The sequence below is a fragment of the Rattus norvegicus genome, chromosome 5 (assembly GCF_021556685.1).
Source record: "Rattus norvegicus strain SHRSP/BbbUtx chromosome 5, alternate assembly SHRSP_T2T, whole genome shotgun sequence".
In the NCBI taxonomy this organism is placed as follows: Eukaryota; Metazoa; Chordata; class Mammalia; order Rodentia; family Muridae; genus Rattus; species Rattus norvegicus.
Window position 1 is genome coordinate 137,599,004 of NC_141538.1, and position 18,456 is coordinate 137,617,459.

Consider the following 18,456-nt stretch of genomic DNA (forward strand, 5'->3'; position numbering starts at 1 on the left):
GTGCTGGGAATCAAAGCCAGGTCCTCTAGCAAAGAGGTCAGTGTTCTTAACCACCAGACAACTCTCCGGGCCCCAGGAAGCCTTTTTAAAACAAACAAACAAAAGCCTCATCGAGACTGAGGGGAGTGTGCCAGGGGCAAAGTGCCTGCTACCATACATCAGAAACAAAACAAAAGCTTTAAAAAATTGGACAGTAAAGTTTCTGGCTTGTACTCCCAAATAGAAACTTGGCTGCTTCATAGGAACTGAGCTGTTACCCTGCCAACAGAGTAGAAGGTGGATCAGGAGAGGGAGACTGAGGCAGGAGGTGCACAGAGGAGGCAGACACGACAGAGGAGAGGGAGTCGTGCTTGAGCTGAAACTGTGAGGTCTGGTGGCTGGGCTGCAGGATAGCACTAAGGATCCTTAAAGGGAAAGCTCTGGGATTTGCAACAAACAGAACGGGAATGAGAAATAAGACAGAGAGAAGACCATATCCGCAGTCCGGGCTTGTGCAAACTGAGGCTGACTTCTCTAAGCGTGGCCCACTGGTGGGCCACTGAGTGACCTGATTACAGGAAGGCCAAGCCTCTCCCTGGTAGCTGCCTGCTGGAGACGTTCATTGGGAAGCACGGAGTATTAGGGAGCGAGGAGCAATCACAGCACAGAAGGGAGGCTTGGGTGGGGCCCAGGCCAGCCTGGATGGTTGGTCCTGCAGCCTACAAGGTAAAACACTACGGTGAAGAGACAGAGCCCTGCTGTTGAGAGCATCACAGAGACGAAGCTCCATCTTCAATTCAAAACGTTCTCCTGCTTCCTCTGTGGTAACCAGCTAAGACTCTGCATCCCTCCTCAGGGCCTTAGGGTTTGGCTCTGCTCAGTGTCCATGAGGCCTGACCAACCGCTAGGAGTCTCCTATTCCCGTCTCCTGCTACCTGGATGCCTTTGCAGGGGGCTCATCCCCTCTGGGCAGCATGCTTCCTGCTCTCTTCCCCGCCCTCCTAATGGCTGGTGTAAAAGCACGCTTGTCACCAGGCCCAACACATTCACAGGCTGACTCAAAAGAAGCAGAGGACAAGTGAGACTATGGGTCACAGCTGTAGTCCCCAATCTTGCTTTACGAAGAGCCTTCGACTTGGCTGGGAGTGGGGGTGGGGCTCGTGGTCTATTAGGAGAAATGATACTCTACTTTCTTATTGTTATTTCTTTGTTTATTATTTTTTTTGGAACAGGGTTTCATGTATCCCAGGCCGGCTTTGAACTCAGTATATATTACAGGATGACCCTGAACTCCTGGTCCTCCTGTTTCCCAGTGTTGAGATCACAGGTATTCTTCATTGTGCCTGGTTTTATAGAGTGACAGAATCGAACCCAGGGCTACATGCACAGTCGGCAAGCACTGTTCCGAATGAGCTATGGCTTCAGCCAGAGGTGGTGTCTTACCGTCCACTCAGCTATCTATGTCTCCAGGTTAACCACTGCTTAGATCAAGTTCCCTAGCCCTAGCTCCTCAGCATCTTCCCTCTCAACCTCACCTCCCCCAACACACACACAAACAAAACTTGAATAAACAGATTACTTAAGAAACACAGAGGGGAAAAAAATGTCCGAGGAGAGTGAGCCAAGAGCGATGAGAACTGATGAGAAGAAGGGCGTCCTAATATGGTGCGCAGATGGTGGCCGGACTGGAGAGACAGAAGGAGGGCGTTCCTGACTTCAGTGGGATCAGGTTCCGTCCAACAGTCCAGCCTCGAGGTCTCAGCTGAGTGGAAGCTGAGGGCACGGTAAACTTCTTCCAAGAAGGTTCTCCTCAGATTTTATCAATCGAGCTTACCAAGCATGTGCTCCAAAGCCTTTACAGAACTGAAGAGGCTAGTGGAATGGCTTAGTGGACAAAATGTTTGCTGAGAACTGGAGTTCAGATCCTCGGAACCCAGGTGAAACCTCAGACATCAGAGACAAGCTGGCTGGCTAGACTATGGGAAATCAGCACACCAGATGAGGAGAGCACGTGACACAACTTAGGGCTTCCACACACACGCATGTACCAATCCACTTGCAAACAAGAATACACAAATGCAGGGACAATGCCTGCATATGTACTCATGCGCAAATGCAAACGCATACACACACACACACACACACACACACACACACACACACACACACACACACACACAAGTGAGGGGAATAAAGGGCGATAGAAAAATCAAAGTTGGTCCCTGGAGTCCAGGAATGTCCAGATAGCCAGACTAACAGTGTTAGAAGCCTTAAGAATTATGGTAGGAGTTCAGGTCCAGGGGTTTTTACTGGGAACAGCTAGAAAGATGTGGAGGGGCAGATACCTAAGCCAGTGCAAGGTAAGCAGGCCACAGTGGTAGGCTGGGAATGAGTAAGCAAAAGCACTGAGGTGTGGGAAGTGAGGGGTGTGTGGCTTCGGGGGACCTAATTAATATCTTAGGCTTTCTTTCAGGAGGTAAGAAATCCATGTGACTAAGGGAACCAGTCAATACAAAGACTATGGTTTAAAAAAAAAAAGTCAAAGACTATTTTTAAAAAGTGAGTCACCATGAAATTAAGGGGGAAAAAACTGCTATGTCATACCAGGAGACAAAAGGCAGGAGAGTCCCTGGGGCTGGGAGGAGAGTCCCTGGGGCTGGGAGAAGCCGGCCCTCGAAGGAAGGCTAGGCCGTGGGGGTGGCACTGCTTACACACCTGTGTGTGTGAAGTAGCAGCAGGGAGGAAGATAGACACAGGCACGTGCTGGAACTAAGAGTAAATCCCTGGGAGTGAGCTGCAGGGCTCCAGGGGCATAGGAAAGATCGATGGCTGCCCTAGGGAGAAACGGGACCACCCCCAGGTAGTGTGCCCGGTAGCCGCAGGAGTGAGTGAGCATCTTTCCATGGAGTCTCAAGTGAAAGCCAGCCAAGAGCATGGCCACGGGGCAGAGAGGCAGGCTAGGGTGGGCAGGGGATGAAGAAACTGTTCCTGCTATTGGATGGTCCATCCTGGGCACAAACGATAGGGGTCAGTGAGGGAACAGAGGGCAGAGGCAGGGACCTGAAGCTGTCCGAGGGCACGACATGGCCCAGAAGGTGCCAGTTTTTAGGCAGACTATCATGTTTTCCTAGACGGACTGCCCTCCCCCTAACACACACAATGTCTTTGGATCTGATTCCTCCTATGTAGAAAGGGTAATGTGGGAACCAAGTTTCACCTGAACCCCGAGACTCATAGGTTCCTTCTTCTGCTATGTGTGTTTGTGTATGCATATACAAGTGTGTGCACATGTGTGTGGAGGCCAGAAGACAACCTTCAGCGCCATTCCTTATCTTTATTTTTTATTTTATTTTTTGACAGGGGTCACTCACGACCTGGAATGTGCCAAGAAGGCAAGGATGCCTGGCCAGCAAGCTAAGCTCCAGGGGTGGCGGTTTCTGCCCCTCCCCCTCCTTGTACACAGGTCCTGGGGTCAAATCCAAGGCTCCTGCTTGTTAGCCACGCCCTTTGCTGACTGGGCTCTCTCTCCCACCCAGGACAGTTTTACAGACTTTAGAACATCTCTATGCTGCACAAATCAAACATTACTCCACACCCCACCACTGTGAGACTTAGAGGCAGCATGCTGGAACGAAATACTTCTGCCGTAAGTTTTTACAGTAAATGGGAGCGACTATAAATATACTCACATCATTTTAGCTTTTTGTAGACAAATGAGTTTTTATACTAATTTCATGCAAAGAATGCTTTTAAAAATCGCTAAGGGTGGGCACGACAGCTCAGCAGGTAAAGGCACCCGCTGCCAACCCTAATGACCTGAGTTCAATCCCCAGGACCTACATGTGGAAGAAGAGAACTGACTTCTGAGCGTTGTCCTCTAATCTCTCTCACACACAAACACACATGTGTGCATACATGTGTTTGTGTGCCACTCATGGGAGCACATGTGTCTATGAGCATACTCACGTACCAGCACATACCCATACAAACATACACTCACACATACGAGCACACACATGTACATGTACAGAAAAAATAGAATTAAAAAAGAGTTTTAAAGTCCGTGCTGTGATGGTGGTGTGAAGCCATGTTAGGAGTCTGGGTTTTATCAAGTGGACACAGAAAGGCAGAGAAAGACATTATAAAATTTTTTTCTAGTAAACTGATGTCAACAGACTTCAAAACACCCCACTGTAATAGTGGAGAGAGACAGTCAGATGTACACGGGTAGGCACATTAGGAGACCCTTCTAGCAAACCGAATGGGGGATGAGAAGGGTATAGCGTGGTGTTATGGTGCCAGGGATCTCAAGAGCAGGTTCACGTAAGTGCCTAAGTGTGGAAGCCACACAATCTCAAATGCTACGGAGGGGAATGAGGAGTGGGGAGGGCCAGTCTGGATGTGTAGCTGTGGACTAAGATGTGCTTAGGAGACAGGTAAAGTGCTCTCCTGGGTATCTGTGAAGGAGTCTATGGTAATGATTAGAACCTGAGGACTCTGACCTATATATAACTGGATTAATTCCTAGATGACTCCAAAATATGGCAGTGTTGTTAGGAGGTGCTGACAGAAAAAGACGGGGCTGCTGGAGGAAGTGGTCACTGGTACCTGTCCTTGAGCTTATATCTGACCCTGGTCCCTCTCTGTATTAGCTCTTGTGCCCCTGTCCCCCACAACCACGATGTCTTGACCCTCGATGGGCCCAGAAATATGGAGCCAAGTGATCATGGACTGAATCTTCTGACTCCGGAGCCAAAATAAATCATTCCTTTTAAGTTGTTTATGTCAGGTATTCTGTCCTATGGACAAGAATAGCCATTAATGCAGAATGAATACATACCCACCGAGTATAGTTAATGAGGTCTTTGGTGACAGTCACCAAGCATTGCAGACAGACCAACTGAGGCCTGGGGCAACCCACAAGCACACAGGTTTAAGCAGTGGGACAGGGACGCATGGGGGAAGTCGAACATACACTCAGGTGTTGGTTATTCTGAGTGGGCGCCCAGGGAAGTTAAAGGGGAAGGAATCAGTCACGCAGTTGAAAATGGGTTTCAGTTGGGAATTGGAAATCTTTCTCTGTAAATGACCAGTAAATATTGTAAGCTTTGTTGGTTACATCAAGTCTCTGTAGAAGGTATCACTGAAATGGAGCACTTAGGGGATGGAGACACGGCTCCATTTTTGTGAGAGAGTATACCAGAATACCAGGACCTGAGTTCAATTCCTAATACCCACACGGCGGGGGAGGGGACACCTCATAACTGCGGGTAGTACGGTTGTAGGGTTCTACTGCCCTATTCTGGCTTCTGTAAGCACACATAAAGAAACACAATATAGGGCTGGAGAGATGGCTCCGAGGTTAAGAGCACTGACTGCTCTTCCAGAGGTCCTGAGTTCAATTCCCAGCAACCACATGGTGGCTCACAACCATCTGTAATGAGATCTGATGCCCTCTTCTGGTGTGTCTGAAGACAGCTACAGTGTACTTATAGATAATAAATAAAAAAATCTTTAAAAAAATAAACACAATATAAATAAAGATATATCTTTTTAAAAATATAATATCAGAAATAATTTTTTAAAAAGGTTAGAAACAAATTGAGAAAAACTCTCAGAATGTGGGACAAAAAATTAGGGACAGAAATGATAAAACATTTTTTAATTAGAAAGTATGACATCTAAAATATAAAGGCAGATAAGAAAAAAGTGGGGAAGAGGGGCTGGAGAGATGGCTCAGTGGTTAAAAGCACTGACTGCTCTTCTAGAGGTCCTGAGTTCAAATCCCAGTAACCACATGGTGGCTCACAACCATCTATAATGAGATCTGATGCCCTCTTCTGGTGTGTCTGAAGACAGCGACAGTGTACTCATATAGACATAAAATAAATACTTTTTTTTAAAATGGGTTAAAAAAAGTGGAAAGGAAAAAAATTTAAAGAGATTATTCAATGAAAATTTCCTAAAACCACAGGGCTACAGAACTACAGAGTTTTTTGGTGGTTTTTTTTTTCTGGTTTTGTTTGTTTCTTTTTGCTTTATTTTAGCTTAAAGGGTCTTTGGGGGCTGAGGGGATGACTCAGTCAGTTCAGTGCCCAGCACACAAGCATGAGGACCTGAGTTTGGATCCCTGGCTCTCATGTCAAGGTGGGCGGGGTTACATTTGTAACAGCACAGGCTGCTGCCACTGTTCCAGGCTGCCCCACATTACACCCTAAGACACCACTCACTCAGGATGCAGGACAGAGAGAAGTCTCCCTTAACGGACCAGGAAACCCTCTCCCTGCTGGAAAAGTTCCACAGTTCCAGAAGGTGCTGTACAGGCTGCCTCAGGAGAAAAGAAATGGATGCTTTTACGTAGCACTGGACCCTGCATGTGCTACCTTACAAAAATCTTCCTGGAAAAACTAGCCTACTGGTGCAGTTGTGGCACAATGGTTACGAAGTTAACCAACCGCTCTCTGATTAGACATGAGGCCCTGCCACAGTGTTTCCTGTTGTTGTTTTGCTGAACAGTCATGCTGCCAATTATGCTATGAAGCTGCCGTCCAAATATCCATGTCTACACTCATAGATTTGTGCTGCTTTCAATGACCAGAGGAACTTCTTTTTTGCAGTGCAGAGCCTCATAACTGGCCAAAATGCTGAAACACTGAAACACACACACACACACACGCGCGCACACACACGTCTCAGCTGTGTCACTGCATATGTATCCACCAAGGCTGTCAGAGCTTGGGGAATATCACAGGGTAGGCGGTAAAAAGAATGTAAGAGCTGGCAGGTAAGAAAGAGAGTGAAATTCTCACTTCCAGACACGCGGCGTCAGGAAGGGGTAAAGCACACTTTAACCCTAGCAGCCATAGTTAGCTGCACAAGACCAAGCTAGTCAATATTCTAGCATGTAGAAGAGAGGGGTCTCTGAGGGCCCACCCCTGGTGGAGGAGCTGTTGACCACTGGTGGGTGCTGAGCTAGAGAGAGTCACCCTCCTTTGGGGATGTGGCTGATGGTAGGTTGCCCATGCCTGAATGGACGGCTCCACAGCCCTGTGCATGAGAGCAACACTAATTGGACTCAGTGACTTACTAGTAACAACAAAACAGGAGCATGTGCGGTTGGGAGGGGCATGGAGTGGGCGGCACTGAGGAGGAGGAGCAAGGGGTGAGCCGTACTAAGGAGGAGGAGGAGCATAGTGTGGGCAGCACTGAGGAGAAGGGGCATGGAGTGGGCGGCACTGAGGAGGAGGAGCAAGGGGTGAGCGGTACTAAGGAGGAGGAGCATAGGGTGGGTAGCACTGAGGAGGAGGGGCATGGAGTGGGCGGCACTGAGGAGGAGGAGCAAGGGGTGAGCGGTACTAAGGAGGAGGAGCATAGGGTGGGCAGCACTGAGGAGGAGGGGCATGGAGTGGGCGGCACTGAGGAGGAGGAGCAAGGGGTGAGCGGTACTAAGGAGGAGGAGCATAGGGTGGGCAGCACTGAGGAGGAGGGGCATGGAGTGGGCGGCACTGAGGAGGAGGAGCAAGGGGTGAGCGGTACTAAGGAGGAGGAGCATAGGGTGGACAGCACTGAGGAGGAGGGGCATGGAGTGGGCGGCACTGAGGAGGAGGAGCAAGGGGTGAGCGGTACTAAGGAGGAGGAGCATAGGGTGGACAGCACTGAGGAGGAAGGGCATGGAGTGGGGGGACACTGAGAAGGTGGAGCATAGGGTGGGTAGCACTGAGGAGGAGGCGCATGGAGTGGGGGGACACTGAGAAGGTGGAGCAATGGTGGGCGGCACTGAAGAGGAGGGGCATGGAGTGAATGGCACCGAGGAGGGAGGTGGTGATGGACCGATACATTCACAATGTATTGTATATATGTGCTTTTAAAGAATGAATATTTTTTAAAAACTGAAAACAAAACACTAGAAGTTATCCACAAGAGATTGAGCAGCCTGCAGTGATAGGCCTGGGACTTTAAATCTAATAGACCTGGTTCCCTCACATACACATAACCTACCAACAAGGCCAAAAAAAGTGTCTACTAGCAACCCAGATGTCTCCCATTATATTACACACAGCTAAATGACTTACGAAATACTGTCTTGCATTATTAATTTTATAATTGTTTTATGTGTCTAAATAATGTAAGAATAGCAGATGGGGCAGAAGACATGGCTCAGTGGTTAAAAACACTTGCTGCTCTTGCAGAGGGCTTGAGTGTGATCCCAGCACCCACAGGAGGCCGCTCACAGTTCCCTGTGGATCCGGTGCTATTGCATTCACGCCCTCTTCTGGCCTCTGCAGGTATTGCCTGTGTAGAGGACGCACACACCTGTGCACATACATGAAACCAAATTAATTTTAAAAAATTTAAATATCAGAATGAAAGATAATCAAAGGACAAAAGAAGCAAATGTTTGGCCCTTGTTTGGAGCAAGCTCTAAGGTGCAATGGGAAGAAATCTGAAAGAAAAACAAGATTTTTTGAGTATGGTTTGGATATTAGAAGACATTAAGAAACTACTAGACATAGTAACATGATCCCTTAATTTTGCTTTACAATTTTTAGATATTACTTTACTATTCTTATGTGTATGGGTGCTTTGCTCCCATGTGTATCTGTGCACCATGTGCGTGCCAGGTACCCACAAAGGCCAGAAGATGGCATGGATCCCATAGAACTGAAGGTTGTTAGCTAGAAACGGTCCCCTGGAAGAGCACTGTCTGAGCTTCCTCTCCAGTCCCTGGTTGCTTTATTTTAAAAAGCTGTATGCGTTAGACATGCATCCCCAAGTATGTGTGAGTTAAAGGACATGTTTCCCGGGACTTGTTTTAAAATCCAAATAATGGATGCTATAAATGCCTGTGAGGACGAGGCCTGCATCGTGCACACCAGGGGCCCTGGGAGAGGAAGACGCTTTAGTCTCCGCCTATGACACCCTGTCCTCCATCTGGGAGAGAAATGCAGAGATGCACGAGAGCTCGATGCTAGGACTCTGGGGGGCCCCACCCTCGGAGGACCGAAAAGCAGCAACAGGTGGTTAAGCATCAGGAGAGGGGGAAGGGGAGAGACAGACAGGCATTCACTGCATGGGGAGGGGGCAAGGTAAGATGATGCACCTGCTTTGGGAGCTAACCTGGGGGTTCCTCAGTTGGCCTGGTGCTATTCCTGGTTGTCAACTTGACTGCATCTGGAATTAACTGAAACCCAAGTGGCTAGCCACACCTGCGAGGGATCTTCCCTTTCCTTTCCTTTTTCTCTTCTTTTCTTTTCTTTTTGGTTTTTCAAGACAGGGTTTCTCCCCGTGGTCCTGGCTGCTCTGTAGAACAGGCTGGGCCCGAACTCAGAGGTCCTCCTGCCTCTGCCTCACAATTGCTGGGACTAAAGGTGTTTGCCAGCACCACCCAACAGGATTTTTTTCTTTATTTAAATCATTTGAAGTGGAAAAACCCACTATGAAAATTTATTTTATTTTATCTTTATGTGTATGGTGTGTGTCTGTGTATGTATCTCTGTGTCACATACATGGCTGGTGTCCAGGAAGACCAGAAGAGAGCATCAGATCTCTGGGAACTGGAACGGTTGTAAATCACTATGAGGGTTCTGGGAATTGAACCTGGGTCCTCTAGAAGAGCAGACAGTGCTCTTAACTGCTAAGTCATCTCTGAGGCTCCAGGAAGACCCAACAGTAGTCTGGATCTTTTGCGGTGGGAAGGTCCACCTTTAATCTGGGCCACACCTTCTGGTGGCTGTTTATATAAAGGACATGAAAGAAAGGAAGCATTTGCCCTCTGCCTGCTGGCTCTCACTGGGGAGTCCATTCCTGCACAGGCGTATGAGCTTCTTCTTTGGGATTCTGATGTACCATGAAGACTACCTGAGACATCCAGCCTTGTGGGCTGAACCATTACTGGATTCTTGGACCTTCTGTTGGTTGGCAGCCATTGCTGGACTAGCTGGACCACAGCCTGTAACCCAGTGGTCCTCAGCCTGTGGGCTGGGACTCTGCTGGCAAATCTTTCTCTTTTTAGAAACTATTTATTTATTTCTACTTTATGTAAATTGGTGTTCTACCTACATGTATATCTGTGTGAGGGTGTCAGATCCCCTGGAACTGGAATTGCAGTTGTGAGCTGCCCAGTGCACTCTGGGAATCGAACTTAGGTCCTCAGCCCCTTAGGCAAATCTCTTATCTCCAAAACTATTTACATTACAATCCATAACAGTTAAGAAGTAGCAAGAAGGGGCTGGAGAGATGGCTCAGCGGTTAAGAGCACCCGACTGCTCTTCCAGAGGTCCTGAGTTCAATTCCCAGCAACCACATGGTGGCTCACAACCATCTGTAAAGAGATCCGATGCCCTCTGTATCTGAAGACAGCTACAGTGTACTTATATATAATAAATAAAATAAATCTTTAAAAAAAAAAAGAAGTAGCAAGAAAATCATTTTATTGCACCTGCACCTGCACGCACATGCACATGAACGCACACATGCACACACTCACACACACACACACGTACACACACAATTTTCTAACCCGGCACATTATTTTTATGGAGGTTCAGAATATACATTGTTTGTATGTTGTGCGGTGACCACAACATGACAAATTGTATTAAAGGTTCCCAGCATTAGGAAGGTTGAGAACCGCTGCTGTAAGTCATTCTCATACATCCCCTCCTATATATGTATAGATTCATTCTCTAAGTCCTGTTCCTTTAGTGAACCCTGACTAATACCGTTGGCTAAATACATTATCCTATGATTCAGCAATTCCATTGCTAGGAATATACTAAGAGCGATGGGAATGTTCTGTACACACAAACACTTACACAATAGCCACAGAAGTATTATTTCTAGGACTCAAACCAGAAGAACCTAAATGTCCATTAGTGCGTCACGTGTGGATAAGTAAATGTGGTCGTTATCCTGTTAGAAACATCGCTTAGCCACAGAAAGGCGTGAACTACTGACACGAACCACACTAAGGATGAGCTCTGGATACTACGCCATGGGAAAAACAACTGGCAGAAGTTGCTTGATTCCTTGTACTGCACATGCAGTGTCCAGGATAGGCAAGCCTGCAGAAACAAAGTATCTATGGTTAGGGAATGGGCCATAGGTCAGGAAAATGGGTATGATACACACACACACACACACACACACACACACACACACACGTACCTGCACCTGCACGCACATGCACATGAACGCACACATGCACACACTCTCACACACACACACACGTACACACACACACACACACACGTACACACACAATTTTCTAACCCGGCACATTATTTTTATGGAGGTTCAGAATATACATTGTTTGTATTTGAGAACTGTTTGTCAGGGGTTGAGACGATTTCTGCCTGGATGTTAGACTTATGTGTACTTTATATTCAGTTAGGCTTTACTATCTCCAAAGTAGATGTTTTGGTAACTCAAACTAAAAAGTACATTTTGGCCTTTGATAGTGAATACTTTATATTGGAAAAGGATTATTATCTCTTTTGATATTTATATAAAATATATACTTTAATCAATAATATAACTTGTTTTGAGACCAAATATTTAGACAACTGCACATGTACTATAAATATCTCTCTCTATATATACATATGTACATACATACATGCATACATACATAACATACATACATACATACCCTAAGTAAAAAATCAGTGCATGCAGTAGTCCACTCAATTCTTTTCTATTATATTTATCTATCTGTTTGGGGGCAGTTGTGCTATGACATGCCTGTAGAGGTCACATGACAGCCTTCAGGAGTTGGTCTGCTTCTCCACAGCATGGTCCTGGAAACTGAACTCAGGCTGTCAGGCTTAGTGGCAAGCCCTACCCATTGGTCTATGCCACCACTCTAGTCCACAAATCCCCTGCAGTTAGAGTCGCAGGAGGTTGAGCCACCTGACGTGGGTCTCGAGAACTGAACTTGGGTCCTCTGTAAAAGTAAACAAAGCTCGCAATCACTGAGCCACCTCTCCAGCCCCCTCAGGTCTGTCTTACTTCTTAATGTCCTTTGTAGTCTCTTCCACTCATGGCCAGTTCAGCCTTCTGAGACAGGGTCTCTCTGGATAGCTCTACCCTTGAACTCCCTCTGTAGACCTCTGGTCTGGAGCTCAGAGCTCTGCCTGCCTCTGCCTCCGAGTGCTGGGATTAAAGGTGTGCACCAGGGGCGCCCGGTCAGTTCTCCTTTTGTAATCCTCTGTGATAGCAGATCTGTTTTCTGTCAAATTTCACATAACAAATGATAAGACTTTTCCTGCAGAGCGGTATCCATTCTACTCTAATCGTCTCGCTTATTTACGTACTTATGGAGCCTGAGATGGTTTCTAACAGTGTAGTGTGAGAAATAAGACTTCTGTAGGGGCATGTGGTCTAATTTTCTTTTGATAAATATCAATGAATGAAAAGTAGTATGTACAATGCACACACAGACTCACTCTTGCCACATTAAGAATGTGAGAAAACGCTTCCTAAAGTAGTTGTTCTGATCTCTGCCAGAGATGAGAGTTTCAGTGGGAACATGTGCCTGTCGATAATGCACGGTCAACTTTTAAAACTTTAACCCTTCTGCCAAGCATGGAGTTTTAGTTTGCATTGCTATATCACTGAAGACTAAAAGTTAATCTATAAAAGGTTCATTAGTTGTCGTGGTATTTGCACAAATCTGTGGTATACGAGAGTTGAGTGTTTAGCTTTAAATGGCGAACTGTATGGTACGTAAATTATATTTCAAGAATGCAGTTAGCAGTCATATCTGGTGTTCCAGGCCTAATTCGAGGTACTTGGGAAGCTTCCAAGTTCAAGGCCTGCCCAGGCCGAAGAGCAAATTCAACGCTAACCTGGGCAACTTGACCCTGTCTCAAAATAAAACATGTTTTCACCAGATGGTTGGGGATGTAGCTCGGTGGAAGTGCTTGCAAGTGTGAGGCCCTTGCAAGGAATCCTTAGTACCAAAAGGGTGGGGGACACCTAGCCTCATGAAACACTGCTCCGGATGGGCCATGGAGGCTGGCCAAGGACAAGCCTCCTTTGCAGACCTCTTCTATGTGGGTGTTCGCTGTTTGGAGAAGGGAAGGGAGACGGTACATTCCTTATTTAAGGTTACACTGAGGAGGGGCTGGAGAGGCGCTCAGTGGCTATGAGTGTTTGCTGCTCTTTCAGATGACTGGGGTTTGGTTCTGACACCCACATAAGGGAGCTCATGACCACCTGTAACTCCAGCTCCAGGGGATCGGACGCCTTCTTCTGACCTCTGTGAACACTTGCATTCCCACGGACAACCACACACACACACATACACACACACACACACACACACACCCCTACACATAATTAAAAACAAAACTAATGTTAGGAATTAGGGCTAGGCAAGAAGGGAACTTCCCCTGATCTTTGAACCAGAATTCTCACTAACCCAATAACTAAACTTCTGCGTCCCAAGATGTTGTAAACTGGAAGTTCGCAGATGTATCAAGTGTAGCCCACAGAACGTTTGGAAAATTCTGAATTTGTTAACATTCATAAGTGGGAATATTTCAAAAAAAACAATTCCTATGTCTAACTTCTGGGGGCGGAGAGGAGATTCTGACAGCGGGGCAGAGCGCTGGTTTTACTCAGCAAGGATTACTGGATTATCCTGATGGACTGGGGTCCAGGGCATTCATACGGCAGGCCAGCTGCTTCTTACTCTCAGACCAGGAAAGAGAACATCCCAGATGCAAGAAGACGACCTCGGTGGAAGAGGGGCTGGAGGAGGTGGAGGGCCAGCATCCTCAGAGTCGCTCTTTCACAGCCTGTCTTCTCCCTGGAGAGTGACCACAGACCTGACTACACACACGTTTGTGTCTGTGGTTGGTCTCCTAGTCGGGACTGAAAACGCTGAGCACCAGAGGACATCCTTTTTGGAATACAGCATTCGCCCCTTAGCCACAATTTCACTTTCTGTGGTTTCAGCTGCCCACAGTCAACTGTGACTTGAAACTGTGTGATGGAAAATTCCAGACATAACTATCCCTTGAGTTTTAAACGTCCATGTTTCCAAGTAGTGTGATGAAATCCCTTGCTGTCTCGTCCCATCCGTGCTCTCTGCTGCTCGGGATGTGAACTGCATCTTTGTTGAAAGTGTCCACGCTGTATGCACTACCCTCCCTACGGGAACACAGTAGCTGTGTAACCCTGGTTCTCAGAGCCATTGTTGCAGCACGGTAGTGCCTGGGTCCAAGTGGCCCTTATTTCACTTGGTCTTGGCCCCCAGATGCAGAAGTAGTGAGACAGGAAATGCTAATGATGTATGGCTACACTCATTTCATTACTTTCTAGTTACTATTGTTAATCTCTTACAGTTCAAAATCATAAATTCTTATCATAGGAATGCATCTGTAGGGAAACCCAGTACGTCATAGGGTTTTATACACATTTCCTGAGACCACCTGCAGTTGCAGGCATCTGTTGGTACCCTACAAACATATCTCCCATGGATAAGGGGATTACTCAGTCCTTCGCTGAGAACCGTGCCTGTCACCCAATACACACCTCGCAAGTATCAACCGACAAGGACTGGGCAAACAAGATGATGACAAGACGGGAGGAGCTAGGGAATCTTTAAGAAACAAGCATCCTGGGGTTGGGGATTTGGCTCAGTGGTAGAGCGCAAGGCCCTGGGTTCGGTCCCCAGCTCCGAAAAAAAGAATAGAAAAAAAAAAGAAAGAAAAGAAACAAGCATCCTACCACCCCCTTTCACACTGTAAATGAAAGGACACATCTCTACACAGAGTCACAACACTTAAAGCTGCGGCCTCGAATAGCCACAGCCCTGGGGATGAAGGCTGTACCTTCCACACAGACATTAGCCACTGTTTTCCTTCTCCTGGGGGTTCTGTCCAGCCCCTCATTTAGTTCCTACTCAGCAAGACAAAAGTCCTGAATATTCCAGAAGGAAGCCCACTGGGGGAATCCACTAGACACCTGCACATGCTACAAAGTGGCAGACTTCTGGAAACATGGCAACACTTTCCACAACAACGGGGGACATAAAACTGTTCATTTTCCCATCTGTGCAATGAAATAAGAACAGGTTGTCACAACTCCCCAAGGACTGGATGTTCCCGTACACAGTCCACACTCCCATGCATCCAACCCCACTCCCCGACCCCATGTCTCTCTGCCTTTTCCTCCTCTGTGGGCTATAGATGAGCTTTACCCTGCCGGTAGCTGTTTTGCCTCATTAGCCTCTGTAACTTAGGAACACCACACTCACTCTGATTTTCTTTGTTCCTGTCAGAGCCTTTTTTCAGAGTCCAGGACAGCTGTTTGGAGCACACCCTCCCTGCACGTGTGGCTTTCTTGGCCAATCCTCGGTGGTTAGTAAGAGTCCGATAACACATTTCAGTAGGGCGGCTGGAGCAGCTCCATTCCACGCTCCTCTCTACAGAAGACTCACGGTGACAGGATGTCTCACCGCCACTGGCGATGTTAAATTTTATCATCTGCTAGCTACTGAACCACAGAACATTTCACCCTCCTGGAGACTAGTAAGTTGACTATTAAAAACTCATGTAAGAGTTAATAAGACAGTTTCTTTAGCCTGAAATGGTGTTCTACTATGCAGAAGAACCTTGTTTTTTAGAACCAAGCTGAGATGGTTTACAGAATATCAAAAACTTCATCCTCCTTACATTTTGTAAAGAAGATGTTAGTGGGGCTCGGTGTCTTACGCCTGTAATTCCAGCACTTGGGCGGCGAGGGCTGGAGGATCAAACCTCAAGGTCATCCTCAGCTTGATAGTGAGGTTGGGAGGCCTAAATGGAACCTCCAAAAAAAGAGGAAGGGAGAAGGGGGAGAAAGAGAGAGATGGATACATACACGCACACAGAGGCAGTGATACAGACACACAGAGGACACACCCACCGACCCATCCACCTTCCCATCAGTGGAGACAGAACGAATGTGGCAAATGTTGGTACCAGATGTTGGTACCTCCGGCCCAGTGTGTAGAAGGCCCTAGGTTCTACCCTCAATACCCCAAAGAGAAAAGGCTAAATGTTAATCTATTGAACCAATACCAATGCGCATCCTGAAAGTCGGATGTCACAGGGCCCTGGCTCTCAGGACACTGGTACAGAAGCATCCACAATCCGGGATTACAAACGGATGACACAGAAGGACTGCTTCTCCCGGACTGTGTCAAGTGACCACCTAGAGGAGAGGATTACAGGGCCCACATCCACTGCTGAAATTGACAATCTCCAGGAAGCAAGGGGAGGTGTCCATTTGTTTATGGAATTAATTTTCTTGAAATTGACAGATTAGATTAATCATCCTAACTTTAACAACCATGCCCTGGATAGGACTGGGGTGGGAAACACGCACGAGAGGGAGAGGGAGGGGGAGGTGGAGGGGAGAGGGAGGAGGGAGAAGGAGAGGGAGGGAGAGAGAGAGCTTGAGCTCGGCCTCATGCGGAGCCTAGTCAGGTGCTCCACCACTGAGTCACATCCATATGTAAACAGCACATACAAACAGAGGAAACAACAGAATGGCTGGGGAAGTAGCTTGGCTTGAAGACTGATCTCCTAGCATCCACGAAGCCTTGAGTTTGAACCCTAGAACCACATAAACAAGGCATGGTGGTTAAAAAAAATTTAAAACAAAATCCTGTGTTCAGGAGGTAGAGACCAGAGGAGCAGAAGGTCAAGGTTGATCTCAACTACATAACAAGTTGGAGGGCAGCCTGGACACATGAGGCCCTATGCTTAACATGTGCACGTGCGCGCACACACACACACATACACAGAATTTCAATTTGAATTCTGACCTAATTTTTAGGTCCTAGGTCAAAAGTAGTTCCCAGGAGCTGGAGAGCAGGCTCAGAGGCTAAGAGCATTGGCTGCTCTTCCAAAGGACCTGGGTTTGATTCCCAGCACCCACATGGCGGCTCACAACAGCTCTGTAACTCTAGTTCTAGCACATCTGATGCCCTCTACTCACACATGGTGCACAGATTCACATGCAGGCAAATGGCCACACACACACACACACACACACACACACACAAATAAAAGTAGTTTAATTTAAAGTAGTTAAAATGAAAAAGTCACCCGCTAGCTTTACTAAGTGTGAGGCACTCCAGGAATTGAGTTTATGGCACGTGGGAAAAATCTCTCAATTCCTGGTTTTTTAACTAGTCAGCTATCGATAGCAGACACGTTGAGGCCCTCATCTTGAATATACAATATATCCACAGCTTTCATTGGTGTGTCAATAAAGGATTAAGTTTATTGCCCAAATGGAAGAATCTAGAAGAAAGAAGAGAGAAGTGTGAGGGAGAGGGAAGTCCCCCAGCCTGGGTTCTATAACTGGAAGGGGTGAGGCAGCAAGCCCTCACCCTCAGGACCCTTCCTCATGGGTGACGCTGGTATTCATCTCGGAGAGTGGGTCTGCGAAGGCAGCCAGCGATCCGGAGTGGCGGGTTTGAGTCTCACAGGGAGATCCGGCTGAAGACCCGGCCTCAGGGTCTCCAGCTCAGAGCCTGGGCCTCACAGACCTTGCTATTTCATGCTTTTGGCACAGGGCCTATCAGCAGCAGGGATTTTGAAATGTTTGCTAAACTGAGTAATTTCTTCTTCTTTTGAAACAACCAGAAGCAGAGCGAGATTCCTTCTGTCCAAACGGTTTGCCTGCCTGTTCTCATCTCCAGGGTAGTTTACGGTCTAGAATGGTGGTCTTTCGACAGGTCTCACCCCTTCATCACTTTGTCCCTGTCACTAACTGAACCTCAACAAGTCACGATAAGTCTGTTCTTCCATCCTGTTCCTGACTTCTAAAATCTCTACTGGCTGCTCTTCCAGAGAACCCGGGTTTAATTCTCAGCACCCAACATGATAGCTCACAACCGTCTGTAATTCCAGTTTCAGGGGATCCAATGCCCTCTTCTGGCCTCTGCCGGTACTGCATGCACACAGTGGACAAATCCTCATATATAAAGAGACACTTTAAAAAAAAAAATCTGTTCTGTCTGTGTTAATTTTCTCACAGAAAAGGCCTGAGCTGTTCAAGTCTCTCTCACCCTCTCCCCATCCCATATTTCTATCCCTGCTCCACTATTTTCTTCTTCTTCCTGTTTTTTTTTTTTTTTAAGGGTTCTACCTAGCCCACACTGCCTAGAACTTGCTGTGCACTAGAGAATGACCAGGAACTCCTGATCCTCCCACCTCTACCTCCCCAGTGCAGGAATGCATTACCATGCCTGGTTTTTCAGGGTACCAGGAATCGAAATCTAGGGCCTGGTGTATGCTAGACAAGCACTCTACCAGCTGAGCTATTTGCCAGCCACACAGATTTCTACTTCAAGCATCTTTTGAGTTTCATGCTTATAAGTTATGGGTCTCTTACTGCCTGGGTGGGAAGTTCAAGTCTGAGACCCACTGTGACCGGTCAGTGTGTTTACACTTGCTTCTCTGCCTATGAAGGCAG

General features: G+C 47.1%; 1 protein-coding gene across 18 annotated transcripts in view; it reads right to left on the reverse strand.

Moving 5' to 3' along the window:
• The window catches only part of St3gal3 (ST3 beta-galactoside alpha-2,3-sialyltransferase 3), a 204,377-nt gene that overhangs the window by 125,718 nt on the left and 60,203 nt on the right, over positions 1-18,456 (reverse strand). For 2 of the 18 annotated variants that reach the window (XR_015620059.1, XR_015620056.1), the window contains exon 3: positions 10,942-11,042. The gene's annotated coding sequence lies outside the window, so the exon portion shown is untranslated. 18 annotated transcript variants of the gene reach the window in all.